The 9,570-nt window shown below is 41.4% G+C and overlaps 1 pseudogene; it reads left to right on the forward strand.

The window, feature by feature from the left end:
* The window catches only part of LOC149238441 (sec1 family domain-containing protein MIP3-like), a 42,057-nt pseudogene extending 33,844 nt beyond the window's left edge, over window positions 1-8,213 (forward strand).
* Window positions 8,214-9,570: the final 1,357 nt, after the last annotated feature.

Consider the following 9,570-nt stretch of genomic DNA (forward strand, 5'->3'; position numbering starts at 1 on the left):
CGTATAGATTTGGGCGCGGTGCATATAGAGAAAAAGGCCAAAATCGCGCCCGCTTTGCGAAATCGCGACTTTCTCCAAGTGGGCCCGCTCATTTACACTATATTTTTCTCAAAAACTAAGGCAATGTTTAAAAAGTATTTTCACTAAAGGTGGGCTCCTATCCAAGTGGCAAAGGGAGGCGAGCAGTCACCTAAGCCATTTATCATTTTTGTAACGCTGCACCTGTAACTAATGGTTGGTTTTCCACTTCCACTTTGTAATGATTCGAAAAACTCCCCAACTCTTGGTCGTTCTATTTCCTCATGGAATAGTCTATTTATTGTATGTAAACCATTTGCAAAGGGTTGGTTGGCATTTCTGGGAACTGTGGGTGAGACACCCAGTCATTCACTGTATATTTTGACAGAGAATTAATGAAAGATTGCAGCTCTGGTTCATGAGATTCCTATGGCGTGAGTTTAGAAAATGTATTTTATTTATGTTTCATATGTATTTTGTTATGTTTCATATTTTTGTTTACATTCATTTCCAGTGAAAGCTTTCTAAGTAAAAAGGGTAGAATTCAGTGCACTGCTCTGCCTTGGGATAGTTTTCACGTTCTATGTTTTCTTCTGTTGAAAAGGATTCATGTATTTATGCCCTTTTCACACTCTCAAACAATCTCTCCACCTCACATCTTTTAGACTCTAATTGCTAGATTTTCCACCTGTCTTGCCTCACGAATCAACCTGTGTCTTTGAGTTAAATTCTCTGCTCATGCTGTTCCTTGGCCCCACACATCCCAGAAAACTCAGTCATTCTTCAAACATCTCCATCATATTTATTTACCTAGCCTAAAATCAGTGTCCATTTTTGAGTCATCTCAGACCCTATTGTTTATTTTCCTGAGTGTGACCCGGAGAGAGCCCTCTCCTATTCTGGTAGGGCTAGCTACCATACTGAGCGTGGTTTGTGGTTACCCTGAATTTTTCCTTCCTTTAGCCTAAGGCAAATTTAGGTGCTAACAATGTCAACTGCATGTTGGAAGGCTATTGGTTCCCCTGCACTGAACTAGTCTTCAAACACATTGGAAGCTTTTGATGGGCACAATTCGCGACCATTCGGTGTCTTACCCAACCTTGTCATCACTCTGGAAGGAAAGATAGTGCAAGTCGAAGTAGAGATTGTTGACACCAATCTCAATTATAATCTTCTACTCGGCCAATGTTTTACTCATGCCATGCATGCCGTGGCCTCCTGTTTGTTTCGTTTGATCCATTTTTCCCATCAAGGGAGGATTTTCACCATTGATCAACTGTCTTTCTTTGCCTCTTCCTCGTCTGATGGCAACGTTCTGTATGTTAAGCACTCTGGTGCTCCCTTTGAGAGTGTGGGGGTAGGTCTCTTCAAAGATTCTGCCTTAATGGGGATTTTTCCACTCCCACCTCCTCATGTTGCCTTCATCAACATGATCTCAGTCAAATCTGATCCTTGGGTCATACCTGCACCAGATCTAGTTGATGCTTGGGGCGACATCATGCCACTTACTCCCGCCTAAGTCAATTACATGGAAATTGATTCGGCTACGAGCTCTGTGTCCTTTGATTCTCATATTTTGAAGACCTCTCTCGATATGTATTCTCAATCCCCCTAGCTTGGAACTTTGGAATCATTCGACCCCTTAGCCGAGACCTTCCTCACCGATGAAGGTATGATGGAAATCATGTCTCTCGAGGAACCCCCATGGATCGATACGCGTCATCGCTCCTCATTCCTACCTCATCGGATGGTCATGTTTACCTCTTTCGAAGAGCCCTCTTGTCCATTTCCCCCACTGACTGTTACTCATGAAATATGGTCAGAAGGAAATTTGGGTAATATTACCCAAACGATGTTGATTGACATTTCTATCAAACCCGGTGTCATTGAACATGTTCATATCGGGGTATCTTGTTCTCCAAATGAGATTAAGACATATACTCATCTTTTTCAAGAATTCCATGATGTATTTGTGTGGTCATAAAAATAAATGCCTGGCATTGATCCCAGCATTGTGATGCACGAAATACCCACATATTCAAATGAGAAACCCATTCGCCAACGGCTTCGTTTGATACACCCTAGAAAGGCTAATGCTATTAAGGGCGAAGTCGAAAAGATTCTCAAATATGGATTCATTTATCCCATTCCCCTTACATATTTGGTGTCCAATATTGTCCCAATGATTAAAAAACAAGGCACGACCCGCGTCTGCATGGATTATCAGGATCTTAACCTTTCCTATCATAAAGACAACTATCCTACTCCCTTCATTGATCAAATCATTGATGAATGTGACGGGAGCGAGATCTTTTCCTTTATGGACAGTTTTTCTGGTTATAACCAAATCAATATCGCACCGGATGACCAAGAGAAGACAACCTTTATCTGCCCATGGGGTATGTTTTCCTACAAGAAGCTCCCTTTCGGGCTAAAAAATGTTGGGGACACATTTCAGTGGGCAATGTCCTATGCGTTTCATGAGATTCGCAACATTGTCCAACCTTACTTGGATGAACTTCCTGCCCATTATCATAAGCGACAAGATCACCCAAACAACCTTCAGAAGACTTTTCTACGCTGCAGGCACTACAACATCCGGTTAAATCCAAACAAATGTGTTTTTTTCATAGAATCAGGACAACTCCTCAGCTTCATCATTTATAGGGACGAGATTCGCTTGGACCTGCTAAACGTTGAGGCCATTATAAACTTATCCCCTCCATCTTCACTACAACAACTCCAGAGCCTCCAGGAAAAGGCCAATTTATTCATCATTTTATACCCAACTACATCGGGCTAGCTATGGGATTCACCCGATTGCTCAAACAAGGAACACCTTGTGCATGGGATGAGATAGCCCAAAAATCTTTCGATGATCTTAAAGCTATCCTCATGAATGCTCCTCTGTTGCATCCACCAGATTATTACCGAGATTACTTCCTTTACCTAGCCGCAACTCCTAGCACCATAGCCATGGTTCTGGTTCAAGATGACGACAAAGGTGCTGAACACATGATCTACTATCTAAGTCAAAATCTCCTCGACACTGAAACGCGTTATGCACATGTTGAGAAGTTGGCTTTGGCCGCCGTCAACGTTTTCGGCATTATATTCTCTTATGAACAACTACAGTGATTTCTAAATGCAATCCTATGACCTATATCCTGACCTGTTAGTTGCTAGGGGGAAAATATTCTAAATGGATCATTATCCTGCAAGAATTCAATTTGGTCTTCACTACGGCCAAATCTAAGAAGTCACTTGTTTTTGCGGAATTAATCTGTTCCCTTCCCTCCAAAGCTCTTCCTGCTGGTGCAGATGAACAACTCCTAGATGAGGCCCTTTTCCTAATTAACACCCTCGATCCATGGTACGGTGCTATCATCGTGTATCTCCAAACCTCCAAGTTCCAGTCCACATTGACCAAGGATGATCGTCGAAGGATTCAACACCATTCTCGACCCTACTGCATTATTGGTGATACTTTATACTGTGTCGGTGTCGATTCTGTTCTTCGCCGATGGCTCACAATTGAGGAAGCTGAGAGAGTTCTCAATGATTTCCACTCTAGGGCGTGTGGTTGTCATATGCTTGGTTATGCTACAACTTAGAAAATCCTTTGCGCTGGTTATTTTTGGCTGTCCATCTTCAAAGACTACATTCTTGCTGTCCGTAAGTGTCATGAATGCCAAATCTACCAATGCAAGATGCATGCCCCACCTGCTCACCTACACCCCGTCATTACCATTGGTCCCTTTTCAAAATTGGGCATCGATTATATGACATGTAACCCTCGTTCGGTTGGGGGGCATTGCTACATTATCGTTGTTGTGGATTACTTCACCAAATGGGCCGAAGAGATGCCTACATATTCGACAGATGGTAAGACGACAACTCAATTTCTTTTTAACCATGTTATTTCATAGATAATGGCTCCCATTTACGAGACTATATGATGGCATACCTGACATCTGCATTGGGCTTGCACCACGATGGCTCGACCCCATATTACCCTCAGGCCAACGACCAAGTTGAAGCCATGAACAAAGTTCTGGTCACCATGCTTCAGTGTACTATTGGGATGCACAAGTAAAATTGGAATCTCATGCTTTTTTAGCTTCGTGGGCTTACTAAACTTCAACCAAAGACACCACTGGTTTCACACCATTCCATTTGGTCTATGGTCTAGAAGAAACATTGCCGATAAAATGTGAGATTCCTTCACTTAAGTTAGTCGTTGAACTCGTCCCTGAAACATCACCTCAAGAGGAACACCTCTTATATTTGGAATGACTAGATGAGACTCGTCGTCTTGCTGCCTTGGTCATTGAAGCACAAAAGAAATGGGTCAAATCCCATTTTGACCAATTGGTCTCCCCTCACATTTTCTCTGAGGGTGATTTGGTCATGCTATACAACCAAGCTAATGATAAGCTGGGGGCAGGCAAGTTCAAACCTATGTGGCACGGGCCCTATATTGTAAAACATGCTTTGCAGAAAGGAGCCTATGAACTTATTGATTATGAAGGAAATCCTCTCGGTAAGCCCCGAAATGGGCTTTACCTCAAAAAGTACAATGCTTAGGTCATCTTGCATGGTTACTTATGTACATTAGTGTGTGATTCATTTCTGTACAATGTGGTTTGTGTAGAAGTTTTTAAACAACTTTCCTGTTTACTATGATTTTCGTGCTTTGCAGATGTCTACAGCTCGTCACATTGGTTTCGCTGATGGTGCTTGCCGAAGTACCTGAAACCTATCACGCAACATGGGCTATCTACAACCCTAACGGTGAGTTGATTGATCTTCAAAGTATCTGCCTAGGTCGTACAACCAACAACATTATTGAATAAAACGCGGTCATCAAACTGTTATCAGAAGCCATGGCTCTGGGCATCAGAGAATTGGTTGTCAACCTAGATTCATAGCTTTTCATCCTTCAACTCAACGGGAAATATTCCATCAGGAACCCTCAAATATTACGAATGTATCTCTATATCCATATATTGGAAGGACATTTTGATTATATCACATATCATCATATTCCTAGACGCATGAATACATTAACAGATGCGTTAGCTAATTATGTGTTGGATAGACATTTGTGAAATATGTAAAAGATAAGACAAAATATTTGTACCATAATAGACAGAAAAATATAACATATATACATATGTGATAATGTTTGAATCATTAAAACCCCCAAAAAATAATGTGCATTTCCACAATAACATTGGTGGCTCGCAGGCCTCGTACATCCATGGTGTTAGTCTCATCTTGTCAGTGCTCTGTCAGAGTCAAATTCACCAAGGTCAATTTCTCGTCATTTGTAGTCATCAAATGCCATTTTGGTCAAAAAGAGTCATTTTAATTCTTGAGTCCAGGGTTTTGTCGACTGAGTCTGCATGAGAGGTTCCAAATCAGTTTCCATTACAAAATTTCATCATCAAATAATGCTCAAGAGAGATTCTTCTTCAAAACTCTATTTTGAAGAAGAAATCCTTAAATTCGCTTTCAAATATGAAATTATTCAAAGTTTTTCAGTTGAAGATGTTCACATGCAGCCTCGCCATGATCCTTTTCCGAATTCAACATCAGTCATCCCTACAAAAAACAAGAACAATTTCATCATTCAAGCTCAGAAAATCAGTGAGGAAACAAATGTCAGAGTTGTGTTAAATGTAAAAGCGCCAAAGCCAAAAACATTACAAAATGAGAAACAAAAGTTGAAATCCATGTCTATATAAGATATTTCTCCATGTCTATATAAGTTATTAATCCATTTGCATCAAAGGATATCAAAAAATCCAAAGGAGAAAGTCGTGTTGAAATTGGAGGAACGGAGCTGTGATTTTAGAGGGCCGATGGTGTGTTGACATTCAGCGCAGCGCACAAGCAGAGGGGTGCGGCGCACAGAGGGAGCGTCGTGCACTGGGCGCTATCACACCGTGTTAAAATAACACGGGCGCGGCGCACAGGCAGAGGGGTGTGGCGCACAGAGGGAGCGCTGTGCACTGGGCGCTATCACACCATGTTAAAATAACACGGGCACATCGCACACAAACGATGCGGCGCACAGGTAGAAGGGCACGACGCATATAGCCTCAAAGCCCGAAATTGCTTGAAATTGCACCCATTCACTCATACCTTGCATGAATTCGCCAGATATCTGATCAGTGTGCACATTCAGCATATGTTGATGCACCTTTGGGCCCTGATGCTTATCGAGAATACAAAGCCTTGCTATTGTAGGATTACCAAGAGCTTGTTTTGAAATCTGACTTTGCCCAAAGATTTGCAGAAACAGATGACGTTGGAAGCTCAGTACAAAATCAACGGGAAAGCATTGCTGTCAAGGAAGAGGATAGGTTGTGGCCAACTTCAAGTGAAGCCACAATTTCTGGTCTTGAAGACGATTCCCCTGGAAAGGGCTTAGATGATCTCAGTTCTACAATGACAAAGGAAGAGTCTTGGAAACAGATAAAAGCATCAGTGAAACACTTTCTTATGGTTTTCTGCCCACTTTCACCCAGATTCTTTGTTTTACCATCAGAGAGTGCCATTGCAGAAATCACGCCTCTCTTACAAGTTTCAAAGTTCTTTGAGCCTAGGGTTGCCACCAATTGGTATGGAATTGACTTCTGATGGGGATGATATGCCACCAGGAGCAACTCTAATTGCACACTTTCTCCATCATCTTGCTGGTCAGATGGATCTTAAAATGGATATTTTTACTCTGGGCCCATTGTCTCAAGCTATTGGAAAAGTTTTGACAAATTTATTGAGCCTTTATGATGTGGGAGGTCATACAAAACGATCAACATGCCTACTACTTATAGACCGCTCTCTTGTTGGGGACAAGTTCGACGTAGATATGTGCGGGCATATATGGATAACCTGAGTAGATATGCAATAATATAAGCTCTTCCTCTAGCCAAAGGTTAGAGCACAGGCCATTTGTGACACCATGATGTCATGGTGATTCACTGGTTGATCGAATGTTCTCAGCATTGCCTAGGAGGGACAGAATCATATTCACTCCACAATCAATAGATAATGGTGCAACCAACACAGTTAGCTCATCTTCTCTACGGCATCATACAATCGATTTTAGAATTCCACTAGAGAGCATTTTCAAGGTATGAAATTCTATGAACAATAGGGGCCATTTCTCTAATTCGGGTCTGACTGCATTTTTATCAGGTTGGAAGGGGAGTTCCGGTTTGCTAACTTCAGTTGCACATGATGATAAGAGTAGAAATCTTCTCCTAGAGAAAGGGTGCAGTCAGCTAGATCCAATGTATGGGTCACTTGCTTCTTCTGGAAATTGTAACGATGTGCACTGTTTAGAAGCATTACTTGAGAGACGAAAAAAAGATGGGACGCTGCTTATAAAGAAATGGCTCCAAGAAGCACTCCGTCAAGAAAAAGTTAGTATAAGAAGTCGCCTTGGTGCTGTTACAGCATCTGATTTGCGTTCCTTCATAAATGCCTTAGCCTCAAACCCAGCAAGCATCATGAGAAATAGAGGGATCATCCAACTAGCAAAAGCTGCTGAAGTGGCCTTGAGTGAGCCATGGAGTACATGTTGGGAGGCTTTTGCAAGTGCAGAGAGAATGTTGATGCTGAGTGCTAGAGATACAAGCCAAAGTCTCTCTAGTCAAATACAAGATCTTATTAATCGAAGTGTTATATGGAGAACCCAAAATCAAGGCAAGGGTCATGAACCACCTCCTGGTCTTCTTTCAATCCGAGATGCCATAATCCTTTCAATTGTTGGGTATTCCTTAGCTGGGGAAAGTTTCAGAAGTTCTGGCTCTGGAGGTCCATTCTCATGGGAAGAGAAACATTCTTTGAAAGAAGCAATTGTAGATGTGATTCTTGAATGTTCTCCAGGTATCAACATTGGTTTCCTTCATGGTTTAGAGGGGACATCAGAATCACACTTGAAAAACTTACAGTCGAAGAATCTCAATGAAGCCCAACGAGAGAAATCATGTGAAGTTGAAGATCATAGTTCCATTGATTTTGGTGATCATTGGGGCAGCTGGGAGGGTGAGTCCAGTGCTCAATGTGGCTACCTGCATCGGCATTCACCAGGTGAGAGGCAGTTGGAATGGCGGCGGTGGCCCCTTTGGCATCTTTGCCGAAGAGAGAAGAAACAGCCATCTGCATGTGTTTTTCATCACTAGCACGCCTCTACCAATAGCATGAAGTGGGTGCATGAATCTATTCTTGCTACCTGTCATTAATTTTGCATAAGAAGTAATTATGCGTGATTTAATTTATAGTCTATAGGTTAATGCGTTGGGAATTTGATTCCCCTTAACATTCCTGGTCAAGAAACCTCGAGCTGGCATGTCTATATCATAAAAAGTATTCCATCGGCTCTACAGAACTTGCTTTATAAAGTCCAGCACAGTGACACTAGCGTTTCAAAACAAAATACTTGACCAAATCATTCGGATGGGACACATATGATTCTTTCATGCAACATGAGGTGCAGGAATTAAACCGAGTACTCTGCGAGAAGTTAGAAGATAAATATGAAGGGCACAGCTGTTGAGAATACAATAAAGCATCTATTTGAAGGACATCATATGAACTACATCGAGTGCAGAAATGTGGATTATAAATCTACAAGGAAGGAATCATTTTATGATCTACAACTTGATGTTAAAGGCTGCCGAGATGTCTATGCTTCAATTAATAAGTATGCTGAAGTTGAACAACTTGAGGTGACAACAAATCTCATGCAGAGTAGTATGGACTTCAAGAGGCAAGAAAAGGTGTTCTTTTCCTCGGTTTTCCTCCTGTACTACAAATTCAGTTGAAGCGTTGAATATGGTTTCATGCGAGACACAATGATCAAGATAAATAATCGATATGAACCTCTATTTCACTTGACTTGGACAGAGACAATGGCAAATATATCTTTCTAGATGCAGATAGAAGTGTGCGCAATTTATATACTCTTCATAGTGTTTTGGTTCACAGTGGAGGTGTGCAGGGTGTTCATTATTACGCTTTCATTAGACCAACTCTTTCAGACCAGTGGTACAAGTTTGATGATGAACGTGTCACAAAGGCAGAAGTAAAGAGAGCACTTGAGGAGCAATATCATGGTGATCAGACCGAATCAGATGCATGCATTTTTTTTTTTATCACAAGGCCCATTCTATTAAAACAAAGTAACGGCAAAGGGAAGGCAAAAAGACAGAAACCGTAAAGCCTAAATTAAAACGCAAAATACTTACCACAGCAGAAAGATAGGAACCGACGGTCTATTTTTTTTACTGCAGTTGCAAAATCAAAGGGTCCATGTTCCACATTCTGCCTTTTAATTGATCATCAACTAACAAAATGTAACGTTGCTCCTTTTTAGAGCAGACTTTTCCTATTTTCATGATTTTAGGTGAAACTGCTTCTTATTCTCAATCGATTCGCTTTCCCCAGCGATGAGTTATATATTGTATTGAAAATAATTGTATAGAGAGTTTTGAGTTCTGGGAAATGGTGGAGGAATAACTCAGCGTTTGGCTATACAGA

Source organism: Pinus tabuliformis, chromosome 8 (assembly GCF_031772625.1).
Source record: "Pinus tabuliformis cultivar Carrire ecotype Pingquan chromosome 8, CPIR1, whole genome shotgun sequence".
Lineage (NCBI taxonomy): Eukaryota > Viridiplantae > Streptophyta > Pinopsida > Pinales > Pinaceae > Pinus > Pinus tabuliformis.